The sequence below is a fragment of the Panthera onca genome, assembly GCF_046562875.1.
Source record: "Panthera onca isolate mPanOnc1 chromosome E1 unlocalized genomic scaffold, mPanOnc1 haplotype 2 h2.Chr16_ul_14, whole genome shotgun sequence".
Taxonomy (NCBI): domain Eukaryota; kingdom Metazoa; phylum Chordata; class Mammalia; order Carnivora; family Felidae; genus Panthera; species Panthera onca.
Window position 1 is genome coordinate 87,299 of NW_027675813.1, and position 25,231 is coordinate 112,529.

At 36.4% G+C, this 25,231-nt stretch overlaps 1 pseudogene; it reads right to left on the reverse strand.

The window, feature by feature from the left end:
• Nucleotides 1–25,231, reverse strand: part of LOC144615156 (EF-hand calcium-binding domain-containing protein 13-like) — a 99,003-nt pseudogene that overhangs the window by 66,397 nt on the left and 7,375 nt on the right.

The window sequence follows — 25,231 nt, forward strand, 5'->3', positions numbered from 1 at the left end:
GGGTATTAAGGAGGGCACCTGTTGGGATGAGCACTGGGTATTATATGTAAGTGATGAATCAGTGGATTCTACTCCTGAAACCAATACAACACTGTATGTTAACTAATTTGACTTTAAATAAATAATTTTTTAAAAATGAATTGGACAGAACACAGTTAAATGAAAATATTCATATTAATGAGAGAATTTTCCCTAAACAGATGTCCTCCTTAAAATCTAAACAGATTGATACCTGTGTCCTAATGCTAAATTTAAGTGATCCTCCGACTACCGCACCCCTTAATTTGATAAGGAAACACAATTCCCATAATCAACTTCAGAGAGCGAATCACTTTTTGTCAGACTACATTTTCTCAGAATTCAGGATATAACAAGCCTAGTGATCCACAAGTTCTTAGATTTGCACAATCATGGCGGAAGAACTGGGCATTATTCACTCATCCAACCAACCAGTTGTTATTGACCAGGCGAGCAAAAGTAGCAGAGGAAGGACCTCTGGGAATCCTCTCCTCCATAAAAGCTGTGAGAACACGGACGCAAACTGTCAGAATCAACTTTTTTCAAAACTCTGGCTATAAATCAAAGGCTTAGAGTAATCCAAAGAGTGTTTTCTTTCAGAAAAACGGCTGAACTTCAGTAATAGTGAGCTTTGTGGCATTTTAGCTTGCCATTATTCCCATCTTACCATCCCAGCTTCCCAGGAGCCTTGAAAACTAAGAGCCTACCCTCATGATGAAAAACAGCCGCCTGACAGCCAATGGAGAAGAATGAGTTTGGAACTTCTTCAAAGCCCCATTCTCTAAGAACTGTCATTATTAGACCTGTCTTGTGGCTCCCTGGAAGACCCTACTTGCCAAGCTGCCTTATTTGACCGGACTCAAAGCTTGCCCAAGGCAAAGAGCCTTTTCCCTGGAAGTACTCCTCAAACACAATCAGAGGCAATTAGTTAACATTATAACGGTCTGAAGTGGTGGGTAATAGTTGGAGCAAGCACTGGATGTTACATGTGAATGATGAAGCACTAAATTCCACTCCCGAAACCAGTATTATACTATATACTAACTAATTAGTTTAAGTAAAAACTTGAGACAAATGAACAAAAACCAGTCAGATTCAGGAGCCCTGCTCTTAAATGCTATTGCTGCTCTTCCAATGACATACTAATATTTTTTAGGATTAAAAAAAATTTTTTTTTTTTGGAGAGAGAGAGAGAACAGGGGAGAGGGGCAGAGGGAGGGAGGGAGGGAGGGAGGGAGAGAGGGAGAGAGAGAGAGACAGAGAGAGAGAGAGAGAGACAGAGAGAGAATCCCAAGCAGGCTCCATGCTTAATGTGGAGCTTGACTTGGGGCTCGATCCCACAACCCTGGGATTGTGACCTGAGCCAAAATCAAGAGTTAGATACTCCACTGACTAAGCCACCCAGGGGCCCCGACCCACTGATTTTTAAAAATCAAATAAACCCACAACTGTACAAAGAAGAAAGATAAAAGCAACACAAATTTCCCAACCAGGGCATGCAAAAAATGATGCATTTTGATTAATATCCTACTTGGATACCTTTCTATGTCTCTTTACGTTCATCAACGATTGTGAACATTTCACTCAATTAAAACAGTACATATAGTATACTGCCTTTTCACTAAAAATATGCCATGGACCTATTTACAAGTCAATAAATGTAGATTCATGCCATTAAAAAAAAAACAATTGGGGCAAATAATAGGCTAACAAACAAGCTTAAAAGGAAAATCTGGGAAATGAGACGTCTGTAGAGGCCTTTGAAAAGTTCCAACATATTCCTGAGCATCTAGATGGCCACACACATAAACAGGTCTGTACCCAGGAATACCAGAGTAGGTTCTGAACTCTCAGGTCTGGCTTACGTTGAGGATATACACACGCAGGAAGTGAAGGCTAAGGAAGAGTTGAAAACTATCTGTCTGAGTGTTGAAGGCATGCCCCAATGCACACATAGGGGTCCCTCTGGTTCTCCTCTACCTAATAACTGGCAACTAATTTTGCCTTGAAAGGAACTTAAGGACACAAGCACACATATATAAACTATAATGTGAAAATAAATATGTATAAAATATAAAATATAAGAAAAGATATTCATTGTGAAAGTGTCTATAATAGGAAGATAATTAGAATCAATAAAGGATTAGTTAAATAAATTATAGTACATCTACATTTTTCAGACACCATACAGCTATTAAAAAATAAAAGGATCGAGCACCTCGGTGGCTCAGTTGGTTAAGCATCCGACTATTCTGGCTCAGGTCATGACCTCATGGATTGTAAGATCAAGCCCCACATCAGGCTCTACACTGACAGCATGGAGCCTGCTTGGGATTCTATCTCCCTTACTTTCTGCCCTTCCCTCACTTGCTCTGTATCTCTCTCAAAATAAATAAAAATAAACTTAAAAACAATTTTTTTTAAGTAAAAGGCTGACCTACACTTACTGGCATGGGGAAAACTTTCCAAGACATATTACTCAGTTAAAAAAAAAAAAATCATGCTAGACAACAAAGTACATAGCATGATCCCTTTCTCTTAAAGTATAAGATGATCATATTTTTCCCTTTTATTTTCTTAGGGTCTCTTGATTTCTAACTGTATGCTTGATCTTTTCACTTGCCTCTATAAGACCCAGGTACTCTAGTTCTCTTCTGCCTAGTAACTGATAACTCATTTTCTCTTACAAAATATGTAAATATATACATTCATAAATGCATATAATAAAAGATGCTAAAGTCAACATTAACTTTAATATAGGAAGGATTAAAGAGGGTATTTTACATTTATATACTATTATATTGCTTGGATATTTTACTAAAAATAGTGTATTTGAGAATTAGGCATACTGTTTTAAGAGGAAGAAAAGAAATTTGGCACTTCTTGGTTGGTCTCAGAACATTTGACCATAAATAATAAATAAGGTCAAAATAGAAAACCAGAACTTGAAAAACAAAGGAATACATGATAGCTCAACTGTGGCTCGACAAGCAGGCAGTACTTAGGTACCCAAACACACTTACAAATCTAGTCAAGAAAAAGCTATAACCTGAAAACCAAGTAGACAAAGAGGAAACCCAGTGCTATAGGAGTTAATCAAAATGCCAAGTAGGAAGAAATTCAAAGAGGGAAAGCAAGCCAAGCATCACATCTATATTGCTAACTGATGCATACGGTAATGTATTAAATAACATTCACTACATTAATGAATAAACATTAAAGAGTTTTTCTTGCCTCTTGCTTCTTATCCAGGTATATAAAGATTATCACATTCATATATCCTTGATTCCAAGAAAATACAGGCTGGTTGACAGAAATATATAATCCCAAGGACAGATCATAGGAATTTGATCTTGCCTAATGGCAAAACCAAGGAACTGGTTTTTGTTTTGATTTGTTTTAACCCAAAGAACTGTTAAAATTAGGTCGCAAACCCTAGAGATCTCAGAATATTGGAAGCACTGTTTCTATCAGTAACATGAATATTTCTTCCAATCACTTTCTTTGCTATTTATAGGAGTGTAAACTAAAAGTTGTTAGGAGATCCATCAGTGTCGGAAATTTTTAGGGAGAAATACAAGCAGATTCCAAAGAGAGCAAAGAAAGTACTATTCACAATGGAGAAGAAAACAGATATGAGATTTCAAAGGGAAAAAAAGAAAAAAACACATGAACAAAGAAAGGCCTGGAAACAAGAATGAAATTGGCATGTATAGACATTTGTGTCTATAACTGGAGCATGGGGTTCTTGCCTGGAAAAGATTCTACCAAGAGGAAAGTGGCAAGAAAAATTATAAGGGGGTGAGGATGTCAAGCATAAGGGTTTGGACCACATTCATTTCATCACAGGAAAAGCATCTAAATTTTTGAGCAGGAGAATGATATGACAAAAATCGTGTGTTAAGAAAATCTAGCAGTTGCATGCAGGAATAAGTGGAGATTATGGATAGAAAATTAGGATACTCATTGGGGTGGACAGGTTTTTAGTGCCTTTTATGAAATAACTCGTGTCTAATTTTTCTCAACCTAGGCTACAGGGGAAAAAACTATGTAAGAGATCTGAAAAAAACATAAATTCATATAACCATCCCACCCTAAAATCAGTGACAATCAAAATCATTCTTTTCTGCAATTTTGAAGAATCGTTTTTTTTTTTACCTGGATCCTGGGAGACCAAATAACAAACATCATTCACAGTCTTAAGGAAATCTGAAAAATCCAGCATTCCATTAACTATAATAATGGTTCAGAAACAGAAGGAAAAAAACTGCATTAGCAAACTCATTAAGAACATAAGATAAAAATGCAAACTAAAAATGTGAATAGAATTAACTGATAGTCTAGAGGAGCATTAACATTAAATATAGAATGTAAAAAGAAAACCTATCATAAAAACATAATTACACATTTTAATTATATAGTAAATAGTGCCCAGCAATAATCAAAATGATATAGATTAGAATTTAAGATACTGCAATATTCTTTACTCAAAGCTCTAATTTTTATACTTGTCATTAGGTGCAAAAAAATCATGCAATTTGTCAATTTTACATATATAATGGTTTTACCTGAAAAGAATAGGACTGATTTCATCGTGTTCTAGCTAAGACCCTCTATACCAGTGGTTTTAGGGGAGATTACAGATCCAGATGAGACTCTAATGAAAGCTTTGCCTCAAATCATTCCATCTCCTTCTCTCCTCTCCTCCTTTCCTCTCTCTCTCTCTCTCTCTCTCTCTCTCTCTCTCTCATTACACACACACACACACAAAATGCATTAAACAAATGCACAAAATATTGCACAATATTAAAATCTTCATCCAAAAAATCATCTCATTTATCACGCAAAAAGTAATGCCTATTTATTAAAAGAAAGAAAGAAATCTAAATTGTACAAATGAAAATTTCAGTAAGAAATTATTGCTTGGTTTGAGTGAGAAGTTGAAATTATGGAGCTTTTTTTTCTGCATGTTAATGCACAGGTCATCTCTGATGAGCAGCTAGAGCTGAAAATCCAGATTTACAAAGTGTGACAAAACACAGAATCAGGATTCTTCTGCCTCATTTTCTAGACAAGCATAGATCTGTGTCAAGCAACATCTTAATTTTTCAAGACTCTTCAAGTTAAATAACTCTAATGTCATTTTCCTCTTCATATAGTAAATGAGGCCAATTTTGAAAGGGTTTATCTGTGTTTGGAAGAAACTTATTATAAATTTACATTTTAAATTAATGTAATCTGAACAAAGTAACTTATAAAAGAACATTTCAGTGCTTCTGGTGGTCTGCAGGCTTCTACGTTCAGAGAAATTGACAAGGCTTAGTTGTTCTCATTTCTAAACCACAGAAACACTTTCTGGATTGGAAAATTTGTCAAGTTGTCTACCTCAAAAATTTTTTTTCAGTGTAATAACTTGAGAGTGGTTTCTCCTTTCCTTCAAAGAAACAATGAAACATTTGTGCAAATTTCAATCAATTATTTTGATTTGTTTTCTGACTTCTATGTGATTTAGGTTTAAACAAAAACCTTATAGATAAAACATCAAGAGCACAATCCATACAAGAAATAGTTGTAGACTAGACTTCTTCAGAAGTATGAACTTAAGTTGAAAGATATTCTTCAAAAATTGGGGTGGCTGGGTGGCTCAGCTGGTTAAATTCCGACTCTTGATTTTGGCTCAGGTCATGATCTCACAGTTGGTGAGTTCAAGCCCCGCATAGGGCTCTGTGCTGACAGGGCAGAGCCTGCTTGGGATTCTCTTTCCTCTCTATTCCTCCCTTGCCTGTGCTCTCTCTCACATATCCAGTAAAGGACTCGTATTCAGAATATATACATTCAAAATGCAATAGTAGGAACACAAACACATTTTCAATGGGCATAAGATATACAGGTAGCAAAAAAAGCACATGAAGATATATTCAAAATCATTTGATCATTCAGGAAATGTAAATTAAAACCACAACGAGAAAACACCATACATCTATTAGAATGACAATTTTTAAAGGCTCACCAATTCCAGGATTGACAAGGATGAGAAGCATCTGAAACTGTCATAAATTGTTCATAACAATGTAAAATAATTCAGCTGCTTTGCAAGCACAGTTTAGCAGTTTCTAAAAAATTCAAATATACCTACCATATGACCCAGTCATCCTACCATCAGGTATTTACCCAAGATAAGTGAAAGTATATGACTACACAAAGACACATAAATGAATGTTTACACCAGCTTTATTTGTAATAGCCAAAAACTAGAAGCAATCCAAACATCATCAATTAATGAATGGATGAACAAATCATGGTACATCCATAAGAGAGAACGCTGCTTAGCAATAAAAAGAAATAAACCTGATATGTACCAAAGCATAGATGAATCTCAGTATAATTAAGCTGAGTGAAAGAAATCAAACTAAAAAAATGAGTACTTACTGCATGATATCATTTATATAAAGTTCTAGAAAATACAAACAATCTGTAGTGACAGAAGCAGGTTAGTGTTTGCTTGGGAAGTAGTGAGGGGGGGTTGTGGAAAGAGAATGGGGGCTTACAAAGGGGTATAATGGGATTGAGTTTTCACAAGTATATACATATGTAGAAATTTTCAAATTGTATACTTTAAATATGTCAAGTATATACCTCAATAAAACTATAAAATATGCAGATAATTTAAAATCCATTGGAATAGCCAATTCCAAAAACAGTACAGAGGTTTTGTCTAAAAATTAAAAACAGAACTATCATATCATCCAGCAAGCTCACTTTTGGATATATACCCAAAGGAAATAAAAGCACTGTCTCAAAGAGCTATGTGCACTTCAAACATTGCAGCATTATGCACAATAGCCAAGAAATGGAAACAGCCTAAATGCTCACCAACAGATGAATAAAGAAAATGTAACCTCTATGTATATGACATATTCTGGAGGGTGGAGGGAATGGGCAGATGTTTGTCAAAGGATACAAACTTTAGGTATAAGATGAACAAGTTCTGGGAATCTGATGTACAGCATGGTGACTATAGTTAATAATACTATATTGTATCTTTGAAATTTGCTGAGAGACTATATCCTAAGAGAGTAGTGTTCTCATCACACACAAAAAAGGTAACTATGTGAGGTGATGGAGATGTTCTTTACTTGATAGCTGGTAATCATTTCACAATGTATATGTATATCAAATCATTATGTTGTACACTTTAAATATATGCAATTTATATTTGTCAATTATATCTCAATAAAGCTGGACAAGATAACATGACTTGACATAAACCATGTTCCTATAGGTATATGCATATCCTATGACCCAGCTTCTTCATTTCTAGAAATCTATCCTATAAAAATATTTACACAAATGTGCAAGAATTGATGAACAAGGATGCTCTTTATAGCATTATTTGTAATAGCAAAAATTTTAGAGGTAACTTCACCATTAATCAATATGAGACCAATTAAAATGTATATAACAAATATCCAGGAAAAATACCTACCAAATTATTAAGTGTGTACTATGAAGAATTGTAGGGAAAGATTGAGGTGAAGAGATAATTTTCGTTTTGTAATTTGTAAACTTCTTTAAGCTAAAAATACTAACTTAAAACAAAAAAACCTTTATATTCAGTTATTAAACTTTTTCTTGTATTTGCAATTTTTACCAAGATATTCAATATAGGTCTACATTTTTTCAATGTAAAAATTAAGGAATAAAAATTTAAACTAACATATGTTATCTAAAATTGTTTGTATGGACACTAATAATGAAGCAGCAGAAAGCGAAATTAAGAAAACAATCCCATGTACAATGGCACCAAAAATAATAAAATACCAAGAATAAACTTAAGCAAGGAGGTGAAAGATCTGTACTCAGAAAACTATAAAACATTGATGAAAGAATGTGAAGATAACACAAACAAATGGAAAGACATTCCGGGCTCACGAATTAGAAGAATATTGTTAAAATATCCATACTACCCAAAGCAATCTACAAATGTAATGCAATCCCTATCAAAATACCAACAGCATTTCACAGAACTAGAACTAACAATCCTAAAATTTGTATGGAAACAGAAATGACTCCAAATAGCCAAAACAACCTTCAAAAATAAAAAGAAAGCTGGAGGTATCATAATTCCAGATTTCAAGTTATATTACAAAGCAGTAGTAATCAAACCAGTGTGGTACTGGCACAAAAATAGACACATAGATCAATGGAACAGAATAGAAAACACAGAAGGAAACATACAGTTAAATGGCCAATTAATCTTCAACAAAGGAGACAAGAATATGCATTTGGAAAAGAGAGTCCCTTCAACAAACGGTGTTGGGAAAACTGGACAGCAACATGCAACAGAATGAAACTGGACCACTTTCTTACACTATACACAAAAGTTCAAAATGGACTAAGAACTTAAATGTTAGACCTAAAACCATAAAAATCCTAATAGAGAGCAGAGGCAGTAATTTCTCTGACATCAGCCATAGCAACATCTTTTTAGATACATCTCCTGAGGCAAGGGAAACAAAAGTAAAAATAAACTACTGGGATTACCACAGAATAAAAAGCTTTGGTACAGCAAAGGAAACAACCAATAAAACTAAACAATAACCTACTGAATGGGATAAGATGTTTGCAAATGACATACCCAATAAAGGGTTAGTATCCAAAATATATAAAGAACCTATATAATTCAACACCAGAAAAACAAATAATCCATTTTAAATGGGCAGAAGACAGGAACAGACATTTCTTCAAAGAAGACCTACATATGGCCAACAGACACATGAAAAGGTGTTCAACATCACTCATCATCAGGGAAATGCAAATCAAAACCACAATGAGATATCACCTCACACCTATCAAAGTGGCTAAATTTAAAAACACAAGAAAAAACAAGTGTTAGCAATGATGTAGAAAAAAAAAAGGAACCCTTGTGCATTGTTGGTGGGAATGCAAACTGGTGTAGCCACTGTGGAATACAGTATGGAGATTCCTCAAAAAATGAAAACTACCATATGATCCAGTAATCGCACCTCTGGGAATTTACCCAAAGAATACATAAACATTAATTCATAGGTATATAGGCATCCCTATGTTTATTGCAGCATTACTTAAAATAGCCAAATTATGGGAGCAGTCCAAATGTCCATCGATAGATGAATGAAGATGTGGTGTGTGTGTGTGTGTGTGTGTGTGTATATATATATATACATATATATATGTATATATATATATATGTATATATACACACACACACACACACACACACATACAATGGAATATTATTCAGCCATAAAAGGAATTAAATCTTGCCATTTGCAAAAACATGGATGGAGCTAGGGAGTATAATGCTGAGTGAAATAAGCCAGTCAGAGAAACACAAATACCATATGATTTTACTCACATGTAGAATTTATGAAACAAAACAAATGAACAAAGTGGTGGGGGGCGGGGGTGGGGAACAGGACAAACCAACAAACATACTCTTAACTATAGAGAACAAACTGGGGGTTACCAGAGGGAAAGTGGATGAGGGGATGGATGAAATAGGTGAAGGGGATGAAAAGTATACTTATCTTGATGAGCACTGTGTAATATAGGGAATTGCTGAATCACTATATTGTACACCTGAAACTAATACAACACTGTATGCTAACTAACTGGAATTAAAATAAAATAAAAACAAATAAAGTAAAATAGGTTGTATGGCTTTGGAGTAGACTTTTATCTTTCTGTCCCTCAGTTTCCCCAACGGTAAATCCAGGTAATTGGAAGAAACTCCATCTGAAGTCTTGAAATCTAAAGTTCTAAAGATTTATTGCTTTGAATTTCTTTTTTTTTTTTTTTAATTTTTTTTTTCAACGTTTTTTATTTATTTTGGGGACAGAGAGAGACAGAGCATGAACGGGGGAGGGGCAGAGAGAGAGGGAGACACAGAATCGGAAACAGGCTCCAGGCTCCGAGCCATCAGTCCAGAGCCTGACGCAGGGCTCGAACTCACAGACCGCGAGATCGTGACCTGGCTGAAGTCGGACGCTCAACCGACTGCGCCACCCAGGTGCCCCTGAATTTCTAATAACAGTATTACTTAAAAGCCTTAAAATGTTCACATCCTTTGACCTAGCAATTTCAATTTTAGTAACCTATCTTTTGCCTGATGAGATAAAGAGAAAAAACCCAGCTTATAACAGCAAAAATATTAGAAATAACATATTTATTTAGATTATTTGTTATATAGCTTATTTTTCAAAACAATTTGTTTTTGTGCTTTGATCTGTTCCACAGAATAATTCACAGCTGCCAAAAGCCAAGCTCTCCAACCAGCCTGATGGCAGGGCCCGGGCGGTGGACGGATCGGGACTGCATGGCGGCGCACCGACAGCGAAGCTTCTCGTACTCCTGCTTTTATGTAATTTGGCCTTAGCATTGGTCAGGGAAGCCCCCCTACCAATGAAAGTACCTGGGGATTTGTCGGTTGGGGAATTGCCCATGACAGGCCCCCTGGGAAAAGGACCACGGGGGAAAGAAATAAGATTCCGCAGGGAAATTATGCGGGCCTATATCCAGCCCTTGCCACCCCCTGTAAAGACTCCCCTACCTAAAGGAAGGATAGCCCCATATATTTCCCAGCCAGGGAGGGGGACAAATGGATTTGAAATCCCCACCCTGGCAACAAAGGAATGTATCTATGGATACAAATTACTCCAACCCTAGGCCCACTTGGCCCCCAGGAGGCATTCCAGATGATAACTGGACCTGGTGGGTTAAGGTACAGAATGGTTCATTAGTTCCTAGGTATACACTGTCTCCCTGGGAGCGCATAAGGCGTGGGTTCCCAGGGCCGTCTTGGCTCCCTCCTGGCACCCCGGACCAAAGCGAATAACTTTTGTTCCTTATACGCAAATGGTTCAAAGAAACAATTAAGAAGTCATGTCCCTGTAAATGTTCCACTTGAGGTGTTGAGAGATAGATGACCTTTCATGAAAATAGCAAAGCAAATGCTTTATAGACTATAAATAAACATAGATACATAATGAAAATAATATGAAGAAATTAATCAATTTCTTGTAACGTTACAAGAAAATAACCATGTTGTCCCTTAATGGGTGATTACACAAAGGAACATTTTTAGAATTAGGTAAAGCCAAGAAACATAGATGACGCACGCTACAAGGAAATTGCTAACAAACATAATGCCACGGTTGCCGCAATAAAGCGGCCAGTCTAACACACTGTTGTTGTCCGTGTCCATTTGTTATTTTCGCCGACACCGTGAATCCTTCAGGAACCCCAGGACCTGCTGGGGCTGGACCCTGGCACACAGCCATTTAAAAAGGCAGTGTTGGGGTGCCTGGGTGGCTCAGTCGGTTAAGCGTCCAACCTCGGCTCAGGTCATGATCTTGCGGTTTGTGAGTTCGAGCCCCACGCCCGGGCTCTGTGCTGACAGCTCAGAGCCTGGAGCCTGCTTCTGCTTCTGTGTCTCCCACTCTCTCTGCCCCTCCCCCACTCATGCTCTGTCTCTCTCTCAAAAATGAATAAATGTTATTAAACATTTAAAAAGGCAGTGTGGATCTGTATTTATTTACATGGAAAGTTGCCTAACATATAAAGTTAATAGAAAAAGGTAACAAAATTGTATGCATGTGAGTCAACATATATTTTTTCTAATTATGTGTTTATGCATATGTATATACCACAGTTACACACATACACGCACACACATGCTTAGAAAAATCCTAGAAAAATATATGTAAAAATACCAAAGTTCAGCTCTGGGTAGTGGGATTACACATAAGTTTTATTTTCTCCTTTCTATTCTCCTATGCTTTCAGAGAATAAAGTTATTTCCACTTTGAATAATTATTTTAATAATAAATCTCCAAAAAATTATATGTCAAGAGAATTAACATATGGATAAATAAACATGTCAGAAAAAATAGAGTTGCTTTTTAGTCTTTCTAAAAGTTAGATTTATATTTATTATTTTATTTTTATACCCTCTGAAAGTTGTGCACAGTAGACACTCAAAAAATGTTGGGGTGACTCGGATAGATAGACGAATGCACGCTATTGTAACTTGTCAATTCCTGTTAGGTTGCTAAGTAACGTTCTATTGGTGGTCCATTTGACTCCTAGTATTCTCCATCTACAAATTTTTTATAATAACCAATCCACATCTTTTATTTGAGTAGCTTGATGCTTTTAACCTCAGAGTATTACTGTGTCATTGTGGGTATTAAGTTTATTTTATTTCTGACCAATCCTTCAACTTATCTATACCATTTTTATTCTAAACTTATCTCTCCTCCTTAATAAGCTTGGAATGATCTGTAAATGTAATCAGTTCTCTATTTATTATTTACTTCTTTAAGTATTGGACACTGACAACAAAAGAACAATTACTTTTCCAGAGGTTTTAAAATAAAATTATTAGGATTTTGATTTGCATTTTTTTGACTACTGAGGATGGAAAATATTTTTATATGATTATTGGCTACATATATTTTCTTTTATGTGATATTCTTATCCATGTGTCTTACTCACTTTTCTATTCCATTGTTTGTTACTAATTTGTATGAGTTCTTTACACATTCTGAAAACTAACCACTAGTCACTTCTGTGAATTGCAAATATTTCCAAGTTCATAACTTGTCTTTTTACTTTAAAGTGTCTTTTGATAAATAAAAGTTCTTAATTTTAACATAAATATATTAATCTGGTCTTTTATACTCAAACACTTTTGCCTTAAGAAATCTTCCCTATCGTATGCAAGTAGCAAAAATTAAAAGTCTAAAAATATCAGATGTTGATGAAAGTATGTCATAATCCAATCTAGTAATCAACCAATCCAATTGTACCGGAGGCCCAATTTTTTAATATTATCGTAAATGTGCAAAAAAAGTTTTTAGAACATATTATAAAGCTTAGCTTTCCTATGATGTGTAATTAATCTGACCAACATAGAACTTACATCCATGTTTGCAAACCTTAAACTAATAATGAAAACACAAAACTTACCATCAATATCAACAGTCTTTAGTGCCTTTTGCATTTCCGAATCACTTATAAAAATCTTCAAGGTGTGATGGATCATTGGCAGATCATTCACATAAATTTTACCACTTTGAATTTTGCTAAAAATTTTACAGGCCTTCTGAAGTGCTAAATACACACGACAAAACGGTTAATTAATTCAAACGAATAATTATCGTCAACCCCGCTACACTCTCTCCCAATGAAAAAAACAACAATGATCAGTAAAGGAAGAAAGAGGAGCAAGTCTTTGTGTTCTAATTCTTTGCTTTAAAATCAATCTCATGATTTCTTTAGGTATGTCTAGAGTTAATGACCTCCAAGTCTACAAGTTTCCTAAACAACTCTCAGAAACTGAGAAAAGTCATGCAAAGCTCACATAGCAAAGGCAGTCACCATTTTCCCTGGGAATGTTTAAATCCTTCTTCCATGCTCCCATATCACTTGGTACATATCTCAGACAAAGCTATTGGTATTGTGATTGCTTGCATGTCAATATCCCTCACTCAACTATCAGGCTCTAGGGGGCAAGATTTTTCATTCTTCAAGTGCCAGTGTCTACTTCAGAACAGATCCTCAAAAAATGTCTGTTGAATTAAACTGAATTTAGTTCAGTGGGTACTACCCTTAGTTTTCAGAAAAAGAGGTGCTAGATGACAGTGCTAAATACCAGAGAAAGACTAACATATTGATAACAATGTGTTTTTTTTAATGTTTACTTATTCTTGAGAGAGAGAGAGAAACAGAGTGCAAGCTGGGGAGGGGCAGAGAGAGAGCGGGAGACACAGAGTCTGAAGCAGGCTCCAGGCTCTGAGCTGTCAGAACAACCTATGTGAGGCTCGAACCCATGAACTGCAAAATCATGACCAGGGCCGAAGTTGGACGCTTAACCGACTGAGCCACCCAGGCGCCCCACGATGGCTTTAATAACAGGAGTTTTAGTAGAGTATTAGGGGTGGAAACCAGGTTTCAGTGAAATAGGAAGTAAATAAATAATTAAGGAAACCAACTCTTTCAAGAAGCTTCTTTGAAAAACATAGAGTATAATATTGACACAGTCCCTGAGGAAGCATAAGAAAATTCAATGAAAGAAAATTAAGAGTGAAGGGATTAGTGACATGAAAGGGACTCTTCTCCAATGAGAAAATAGGGAAGGCTATGGATGTTGTTTACAATCCTAACAGTTCTCCTCATGAGGAAAACTTTTTTTCCTTTTTTTCTGTATCTATATGAGATGATGGATATTAATTAAACTTACTGTGGTAATCATCTCACAACATATGTAAGTCAAGTCATTATGCTATACACCTTAAACTTACACAGTGCTACATCTTAATTATATCCCAATAAAACTGGAGGATAAAAGATGTCTGGGGCACATGGGTGAGTCAGTTGATTAAGCATCCAACTGCAGCTCAGGTCATAATCTCGTGGTTCGTGAGTTCAAGCCCCACATTGGGCTGTGTGCTGACAGCTCAGAGCCTGGAGCCTGCTTACGATTCTGTGTCTCCCTCTCTCTCTGCCCCTCCCCTGCTCACGTTCTGTCTGTCTGTCTCTCTCTCTCAAACATAAATAAACATTAAAAATTAAAAAAAAAAAGGAAAAGATGCCTAACATAGGGGCACCTGGCTGGCTCAGTTAGTAGAACACGCAACTTCTGATCTCAGGGTTGTGAGTTTAAGGCCCACGTTGAGCACAGAGATTACTTATGAAAAAAAAAAATAAAAAGATGCCTAATATGATGATCAGAAAGGAAAAATATGCTAAATGACTCCATAAATATAAAGGAGAGGCCCAAGATACGGGAGAGTTCAGTGTCAAGAAGTGAAGGGGGAAAAAAAAAGAAGTGAAGGGTACTATGTACCAAGAACTAAGTCCTAGTAAAATCAGTGACTCTAGTGCTTACTAATATATTCATTGGATGTAATATTCACACTTTTTTCCCAAAATATTTTAACTAAAATAAGCACATATGTTACATTTTGCCTATCAATATAACAGAAGATATTTCTAAAAAAAGACATTTATGAATCCTTATTTTACCTAGTTTGCTTATGCTTACTCACAGACTACAGCATTTGTCACATCATGTAATATTAGTTGATATCATATGCCATTAGGAGTAAAGAAAGCGACACTAATCACTGAAACAATTTCTAAAATGTACACAATCAGGTAATTTATTCAAGAAGTTCTAGAATCTATTATTACCGCTTAATTCTTGTGAGTGTAAGTGTCCTTGAGGTACTTCATTATATGATGTCTTGCAGAGGCTAGAAACCATTTCCCTTTTCCTGTCAAAGAAACAGCCACATTAGAAAGCAGCACAAAAACGAAACAAAACACCACACACACAAAATATTTATGCCATTTTTCCATTAAAATATTAGCAAACCTATCAACAGTTTGAGATTCTCCAGTCTCTTACTCCATAAAAACCTTTGTTAAAAGACCATCCAAGTGATAGTGAATTATATACTCTTCATCCCAGAATTCCCACCTTGCTTCTTTTAGACATCTCTCTATGGAGCAGAATTTACCCTGGTCAGTAAGCAGTGCCCATGATTCACTATCCTTTGGCTGTCGTCCAATTTTTGCTACTCTTAATTCAAGTCACAGCAAATTTTATAGAAAGTTATTATAGAAAGGAAAAACAAGAGTATCTTTAAATAGCAAAGAATCCCAGATTCCACAACCTGTCAGTAAAAATTTTTTGAAAAGATGATTTATCTAATCACCTAACATGTAAATAACTCAAATCATAGAATGTTAGTGTTAGAAGAAATCTCAAGGGTCCGTCTAGTACAAGATTCTTGTACAGATGTGGAGACTGAGGCCCAGAGATATAAAGTGAATTGTACAAGAGCCTAAGCTAGCAAGTGAGGTCAATAAGGACCCAACGTTAAGTTTTTGAATTCCACATACAGTGATCTTAGCTCTACGCCACCCTCCCTAGAGCATAGTCTTAGTTTGCACAAACTATTTTGCATACTTTATGTGGAAATGATAGATGATTCTGAAAAGAAAAACCCAAATCTTAATGCAACATTTAAGGGGAAAAAAAAAAAACAACAACAATGATTTAAATACCGAATAATTGAGGAAGATGTACAAAGGGGTGATAAAGTCTTGTGAACACTGTACTGATTCGGAAACTTGAGTGAAGACCTTTCTTTCTTAGTCATCTTCTCCTTCAACAGCTTCACTGAGGAAGAGGCAATCTAGAGCCAAATGCAGGAATGTTGGTGCCTGAGATCACACTGGTAAACCAGCATTACTGGAAAATAAACCTCTTAAAAAGATAGCTAATCATATCTGGGTTCCTCACTGATGTAAAATTGCTTTTTGTAATGGAATTAGAGTTTACATACACTAAAATTTTAAATAAACTATAGAATTTTTTTTGCAGAGTCATGTTTTTCTAAGTATGCAACTAAACCACCTTATTAATGTCGTGTCAATTTAAAATAGTGGATTTCACAAAGCAGGGCAAATCTATGGTATAGTGAAGAGAAGACCACCAGATTCTAGGCTACATATATGGGCTTTGACTAGATGAGCAAAATAATGTGGAGAATCAACACAGTTATTCAAATAACACAGGTACTTATGCTTTAAATCATCCTCATGACTGAGAAAATTATCCACTTAACATGTATATGCATAAGCATGATTCAAAAGTGGCAAGTAGCTGGGTAGACAGAAAAGCATCACTTTAGAAAATGAGGACTGTAATAATAGGTGTCTTCAATTTTACGTGGAGCCTAGAACCTTGTTTACATGGAGTCTAGGCCCCTTTTGAAGCACAGAAGTATGCAGAGTAAAATCTGTCTTTGTCTCAGCTCCAGGCTGGAAAAAAAAGAGAGAGAGAGAGAAGAAAGAGTACTCCTCTGGATTAGTTATAGTGATAGATCTACCCACACAAGTACAGAACTCAAATCTACACTAAATATGTGGGGTAGGAGAATAGAAACCAAAAAAGTCATTTAAAGTTGTCCCATGTTCATCACATCTCTGAAGTGCAGTGCAGAAGAGAATTCAAATTCTCTTGGAGGAGAATACTCTAGATCCAGACTCACGTGAGATTCCCACAGATTTAGATCAACAATATATGAGAAAATAAACAAAAAGTACAAAGCACCCAAGGACATAAGTTAATGAGTAAGAAGCAGACAAAGCAATAAACAGAAGATTTAGATCCACCAGGGACTTTATATTATATTTATCAGGTATCAGTCTTGAAACAACTAAAGAACATGACCAAAAAACACGACATAAGGCAGATTATAAGAAGAACCAAATGGGGGTTCCAGGGTGGCTCAGTCGGTTGAGCGTCTGACTTCGGCTCGGGTCATGATCTGGCGGTTTGTGAGTTCAAGCCCCGCGTCAGGCTCTGTGCGCAAAGCTCAAAGCCTGGAGCCTGCTTCAGATTCTGTGTCTCCCTCTCTCTCTGCCTCTCCCCTGCTCATGCTCTGTCTCTCTCTGTCTCTCAAAAATAAATAAATGTTAAAAAAAAAATTCTTTTTAAAAAGAAGAACCAGGGGCGCCTGGGTGGCTCAGTTGGTTGAACGTCCGACTTCGGCTCAGGTCATGATCTCGCGGTCCATGAGTTCCAGCCCCGCATCGGGCCCTGTGCTGACTGACAGCTCAGAGCCTGGAGCCTGTTTCAGATTCTGTGTCTCCCTCTCTCTCTGACCCTCCCCCGTTCATGCTCTGTCTCGCTCTGTCTCAAAAATAAATAAACGTTAAAAAAAAATTTTTTTTAATTAAAAAAAAAGAAGAACCAAATAAAGTTTCTAGAGGTAAAAAATATAAGCACTGAAATTAAATTCTCAATAGACAATTTAAACTAGAGATTATATTCAGCTGGAGAAAGATAAACGAGAAAGCAGATGGGAGAAATTACCCAGATGAGATAGACAGTATATCTAAGTACATCATATAGTGAATGAAGCAGGCTGAATGGTGGCCCCAAAAAGATAGGTCCATGTCCTAATCCTTGGAACCTGTATATGTGACTTTATTTGGATAAAAGGTCTGTGGAGAGGGAACAAAGTTAAGGATCTCAAGATGAGATATACAATGAAGTGTTTATAAAAATGGAAGGAGACTTGAGATATAAACACAGGGGAGAAGACCATATATAGAGCAAGATGGGGGCCAAGATTAAAGTTATGCTGCCACAGCCAAGGAATGCTCAGGGTCACTGTTACAACAGCAGAAGTGTTAACAGAGAGTATAGTAATAAAAATAAAGATCTAATGGAGAAGGAAGGGGAAAATGTCATATTCTTCTGAATGGGTTCCTTGTTACATTTTTTGTAAAAAAAAAAAAAAAAAAAAAAAAGAAGAAGGAGGAGGAGGAGGAGGAAGAAAAAGAGGAGGAACAGGGGAAGGAAGAGAAAGAAGAAGAAATATTTAAGATTGTGACATTTCAGGGGTACCTAGGTGGCTCAGTAGGTTAAGTGTCTGCACAAATTTCAGTTAAGGTCATGATCTCATGGTCATGAGATCAAGTCCACGTCAGGCTCCAGGCTGGGTGTGGAGCCTGCTTAGGATTCTCTCTCTCCCTTTTCCTCTGCCCCTCTGCCCCTTTCCCCTGCTCACACTCTCTCTCTCTTCTCAAAAAAAAAATGATTTTGATTGATGTGACATTTCAATACTTGGACTAAAATGTGATGGAATGTTTGAAAGCTAAAAACAATGCTCAAAAGTAAAACATTTTCAGATCATATGTACCTCAGTTCTTTCAGTATGCAACTGTACTTGTAAACTTTTCTTTCTTCTGAACTTTTTCTCTCCTGAAAAATCAGAGGATTTCTCTTCTCCACAGAGGAATATTGATGTTTCATACCTAAATTGCACAGAAAATTGGAATAATTCCTGAGTTGCTTTTTTTCTTACTTTTTCTTTTTTTCATCTTTTACCTATAGAAAATTTCAAGCATATACAAAAGTAGACAGACTAATGTGATGATTGGGGCGACTGGGTGGGTCAGTCGGTTAAGTGACTTTGGTTCAGATCATGATCTCATGGTTCATGGGTTGGAGCCCCGCATTGGGCTCTGTGCTGACAGTCCAGGGTCTGGAGCCTGCTTCAGATTCTGTGTCTCCCTCTCTCTCTGTCCCTCCCCCACTCATGCTCTGTCTCTGTCTCTCAAAAATAAATAGACGTGAAAAAGAATAATGTGACAATCTTCCCATGTACCCATCACCCAGCTTCAATAATAGGCAATCCTATTTCAGCTATATCCCTACTCCAGTTTCTTATTATTTTGAAGCAAATTCCAACATCATATTATTTCATGAGTGAAAATTTTAATATTAATTTCTACAAGGTGCTTTTTCTTTTATTTTTGAAAAAAAAAATTTAATGTTTATTTGTGAGAGAGGCAGCGCACAAGCAGAGGAAGGGCAGAGAGAGAGAGAGAGAGAGAGAGAGAAAGAGAGACAGAATCCGAAGCAGGCCCCAGGCTCCCAACGCAGGGCTCGAACTCACAAACTGCGAGATCATGACCTGAGCAGAAGTCAGACGCTTAATAAGCCACCCAGGTGCCCCAAGGTGTTTTTTCTTTTAAAAAACCACATTTAAAACACAATTATGACACCCTAAAAGTTAACAATAATTTCTTAGTATCATCAAACATGGTCAGTGTTCAAATTTCCAATTGTTTCATAAATGTCAAAATTTATTAACACTCTGCATAAGGATTCAGTAAGGTCACCATTACAGTTTGTTGATTGATGTGTCTTTTAGATCTCTTTTTTTATCTATAGGCTCTTTTTCCAAGTCTTTTATCATCCTCATTATCACTATTGCCAGGCAATTTGTACTATAGATTTTCCAGTCTGGATTTTGCTAATTATATCACCATGGTTGTAGAATTTTAAAGACTTGATCAGATTAACTTCAACAGATTAAGTGTTGAACCACTAAACTGTACACCTAAAACTAGTACTATACTATATGTTAACTGGAATTCAAATTAAAACTTAAAAAAGATAGCCAGGTGATTTTAACGTGTAGATAAATTTGATAGTCACTATGCAAACCACAGGCTTGTTCCTATTCAGAACTCCCATCAATTGGTCTATAACTCAGTATTTTATAAGAAATACCTTATTCTTCCTTATAAAGGAACTAAAAGCAAAACTAAAAGCTCTTTAGCAGAAGTGGCTCCTTTTTAGAGTAACCTGCTATACAAGGGCTACTTAAGTAATACAAAGGACAATGATAGGATTGAATCTATAACATCTTCAGATGAATTTGGCCCCAAGCAAAATTGTGATGTAGAGGTAATTTTTATCATGCACTTACCTCAACTGCCCTTCCTTAGCAGGTACCTTGCCCTTTTGACTCTCTATCCCTTTAAATCTAATCCCATGAATTCCTGCCCTGAGAGTGCCATTACCTTGCTCTTAGCCCCCCTGAATCTGCCCTATTATTAGTCTCCTCTGCAGTCCTCCACTCACAAAGGGAATGACTTTAACTCTTTTGATTACGACCCAGAGTATAAAATACATTTCTATTGAGATGTAGTACACATATACAAAGAGAGAGAACTGAAGTAATTTCACAAAATAATACTTATTATGTGAAAAACACTCTAGTGTCTTCAATATTATTCAAATTTCTTTTTAAACAAAATACCAGTTAGTGACCTCCTAAGTTGATTTTATAACACACAAGTGAGTCATAATCTAGAATCTACTGCTACTTTATATCACCCATCCTCTCCCCATATATCTCCATTGAGATCTTCATATTTCTGGAATAATTATGATTTCCACATTACTACATGATTTTTCAAATCCTTTATTATTTTTCTAAAGTATAAGTGTGTTTATGTTATGAGCTGCCTCAAACATTTTACAGAATTGGGATGACTTACTATAAATAATGAATAAGTGAAAACATTTGTTCTGTATCCTATTCTCCTAGGGCATTGTGTCTCCCAGGTAACCTAGTTTATACAGTGCTAATGAAAGAATGTAAAGGAACACTTCCACCATCTCCCATTCCTTCCTAGGTGACAAGTTTTATTGCGATGTTCTAGAAATAATTATTTTGCCTTTTGTCACTGAACATAAAGGAATAGTGGGATTCTCCATGAGATTATCACCAGATTTGTCAGCAGGAACCTTGCAGGCCAGAAGGCAGTGGTATGGTATATTTAAAATCCTGGGGGCAAAAAAAACCAAAAACAAAAACTTGCCAACCAAGAGTACTCTACCCCCCAAAGCTGTCCTACAGAACCGAAAGACAGATAGTTTCCCAGACGACAAAAAAAAAAAAAAAAAAAGGCTAAAGGAGTTCATCACACTAGATAGACTGACCTTATAAGAAATGTTAAAGTGGGGGTGCCGAGGTGGCTCAGTCGGTTGAACGTCCACCTTCAGCTCAGGTCACGATCGCATAGCTCGTGAGTTCGAGCCCCATGTCAGGTTCTGTGCTCAAAGCTCAGAGCCTGGAGCCTGCTTCAGATTCTGTGTCTCCCTCTCTCTCTGCCCTTCCCTTGCTCACACTGTCTCTCTCTCTCTCTCAAAAATAATAAATAAACATTAAAAAAGAAAAAAGAAATGTTAAAGGGAGTTCTTCAAGCTAAAATGAAAGGATGCTAATTAGTAACATGAAAACAAATGAAAGTGTAAATCTCACTGGTAGAGGTAAACATATAGTTAAATTCAGAATACTGAAATCTTGTAATGGTGGAAGGTAAATCACATATAACTCTCACATAAAGGTTAAAAGATAAATGTATTAAAAACAACAATAATCTGTTAATGGATACACAAATATAAAAAGATGTAAGTGGTGACATCAAAAACAAAATGAGAGTGAGGTGTTAAAATGCTGAACTTTTGTATACATTTGAAGTTAAGTTGTTACCAGTTTAAAATAGGCTTATAAGATGTTTTAAATTTTTTTTTTTTAACGTTTATTTATTTTTGAGACAGAGAGAGACAGAGCATGAATGTGAGTGTCAGAGAGAGGGAGACACAGAATCTGAAACAGGCTCCAGGCTCTGAGCTGTCAGCACAGAGCCCGACGCGGGGCTCAAACTCACGGACCGCGAGATCATGACCTGAGCCGAAGTCGGACGCTTAACCGACTGAGCCACCCAGGCGCCCCAATGTTTTATATAAGCCTTATGGTAACCACAAAGCAGAAACCTACAGTAAATATACAAAAGATAAAAAGAAAGGAATCAAAGTATATCACTAGAAGGGCACCTGGCTGGCTCAGTCAGTGGAACATGTGATTCTTGATCTCGAGGTTGTAAGTTTGAGCCCCACATTGGTTGTAAAGATTACTTAAAAGTTAAAAAATATAATTTTAAGTATATCACTAGAGAAAATCATCAAATCACAAAGGGAGAGAGTAAGAGGAAGAAAGGAACAAAGAAAACAAGCAACCAAGCCAGAAAACAAGCAACAAAATGGCAACAGTAAGTCCATACCTATCAATAATCACCTTCAATGTAAATGGACTAAATTCTCCAATCAAAAGACAGAGTGGCTGAATAGATTAAAAGAAAAAAAAAAAAAGACCCAAATATCTGCTGCCTCCTAGAGACTCCCTGTAGCTTTAAGGACACTTATAGACTGAAAGTGAAGGGATGGAAAAAGATATTCCATGAAAATGGAAACCAAAAGAGGGCAAATCTAGCTATAGTCATATTAGACAAAATAAATTTCAATAAATATTTTTTGTTTTTTGCTTTTTTAATTTTTTTAATGTTTGTTTATTTTTGAGAGAAAGAGACACACAGAGAGTGAGCGGGGGAGGGGCAGAGACAGAGGGAGACACTGAATCCAAAGCAGGCTCCAGGCTCTGAGCTGTCAGCACAGAGAGCAACACGGGGCTCAAACCCATGAACCATGGGATCATGGCCTGAGCGAACGTCAGTCACTTAACCAACTGAGCCACCCAGGCACCCCTCAATACGTGTTTTTTTTTTAATGTTTATTTTTGAGAGAGAGAGACAGAGCATGATTGAGGGAGGGGCAGAGAGAGAGAGGGAGACACAGATTCTGAATCTGAGCTGTCAGCACAGAACCCCATGTGGAGCTCCAATTCACGAACCGTGAGAGCATGAACTGAGCTGAAGTTGGACGCTTAACTGACTGAGCCACCCAGGTGCTCCCATCAATGGATGTTGTTTTTTTTTTAATGTTTATTTATTTTTGAGAGAGACAGAGACAGAATGCAAGTGGGTTAGGGGCAGAAAGACAGGGAGACACAGAACCCGAAGCAGACTCCAGGCTCTGAGCTGTCAGTACAGAGCCTGATGTGGGGCTCAAACCCACGAGCTGTGAGATCATGACCTGAGCCAAAGTCGGACGCTCAACCGACTGAGCCACTCATGTGTCCCTCAATGTATGTTTTTAAGCCAAAAATTACAACAAGAGACAAACAAGAATCATTACATAATGATAAAGGGGTGAATTAATCAAGAGGATATAGCAATTGCAGTGTTTATGTATCCAATATTAGAGCATCTAAACATACAAAACAAATACTAACAGATCTGAAGGGAGAAATAGACAGCAATGCAGCAATAGTAAGGGACACTTAAATACCCCCACTTTCAACAGTAGATAGACTAACTAGAGAAAAATGAAGGAGAACATTGAACTTCAACTATACTGGAAACCAAATGGACCTAACAGACATATAGAGAGCATTCTATCCAACAGCAGCAGCATATACATTCTCCTCAAGCACACATGCAACATTCTCCAGGATAGATAATTTGTTAGGCCACCAAACAAGTCTTTAAAATCTTAAGAAGACTGAAATCATATCAAACATCTTCTGTGACCACAAAGGTATAAAACAAGAAATCAATTACAAGAAAAAAAATGAAAAAAATGACATATGTAGCGATTAAACAATATGTTCCTGAACAACCAATTGGTCAAAGAGAAAATCAAAAGGGAAATAAAAAATACCTGGAGACAAAGTAAATGAAAACACAGTATACCAAAACTTATTGGATGCAGCAAAAGCTGTTCTAAGAAAAATGTTTATAGAGATAAACACCTACATAAAGAAAAAAGAGGGGCACCTGGGTGGCTCAGTTGGTTGAGAGTCCGATCGGCTCAGGTCATGATCTCACATGACAGCTGATAGCACAGAGCCTGGAGCCTGCTTTGGATTCTGTGTCTCCCTCTCTCTCTGCCCCTCCCCCACTCACACTCTGTCTCTGTGTCTCAAAAATGGATAAACGTTAAAAAATAAAACTTAAAAAAAAGAAAAAAGAAAGATCTCGAATAAACAACTTAATTTTATACCTCAAGGAACTGGAAGGGAAAAAGGAACTAAGCCCAAAGTTAATAGAAGGAAGGAAATAACAAAGCTCAGAAATATAGACTAAAAAGACAATAGAAAAGATAAAAGAAGCTAAGAGTTTGTCTTTTGAAAAAATAATCAAAATTGACAAATCTTACTAGACTAAGAAAAAAAGAAAAGTCTCAAATAAAATCAGAAATAAAGAGGAGACATTCAACTGATAACAGAAATACTAAAGCTCATAAGAAATTACTATGAACAATTATATGCCAACAAATTAGATAACCTAAAAGAAATTTATAAATTTCTAGAAACATACAAGACTGAATCATGAAGACATAGAAAATGTGAACAGACCAATTATTAGTAGATTGAATCAGTAATCAAAGACCTCCCAACAAAGTCCAAGATGGCTTCACTGGTGATTTCTACTAAACATTTAAGAATTAACACCAATCCTTCTCAAACTCTTCCCAAAAACTGAAGAGGAGGGAACACTTCCAAACTTGTTTTATGAGGCCAACACTACGGGTAACAAAACCAGACAAGGACACTACAAGAAAAGAAATCTGCCGTCCAATATCCCTGATAAACATAGATGCAAAAATTCTCAACGCAATATTTCAATAGTACATTATATTAGTACAATATTATTACAATACAATATTAATACTAATTAGTACAATACAATACTAATATTGTACAGTATTAGTACAATATGCTAATATTTCAATTGTACATTAAGAGGATCATAGACCATGATCTAGTGGGATTTACTTCTGGAATTCAAGGATGGTTCAACATAGGCAAAAAGGTAAATGTGATACCCCACAATATAGGGAAAAACCCATTCTTCTTCTGTGTTTCTCCTTTACTCCTCCATGACTACCACA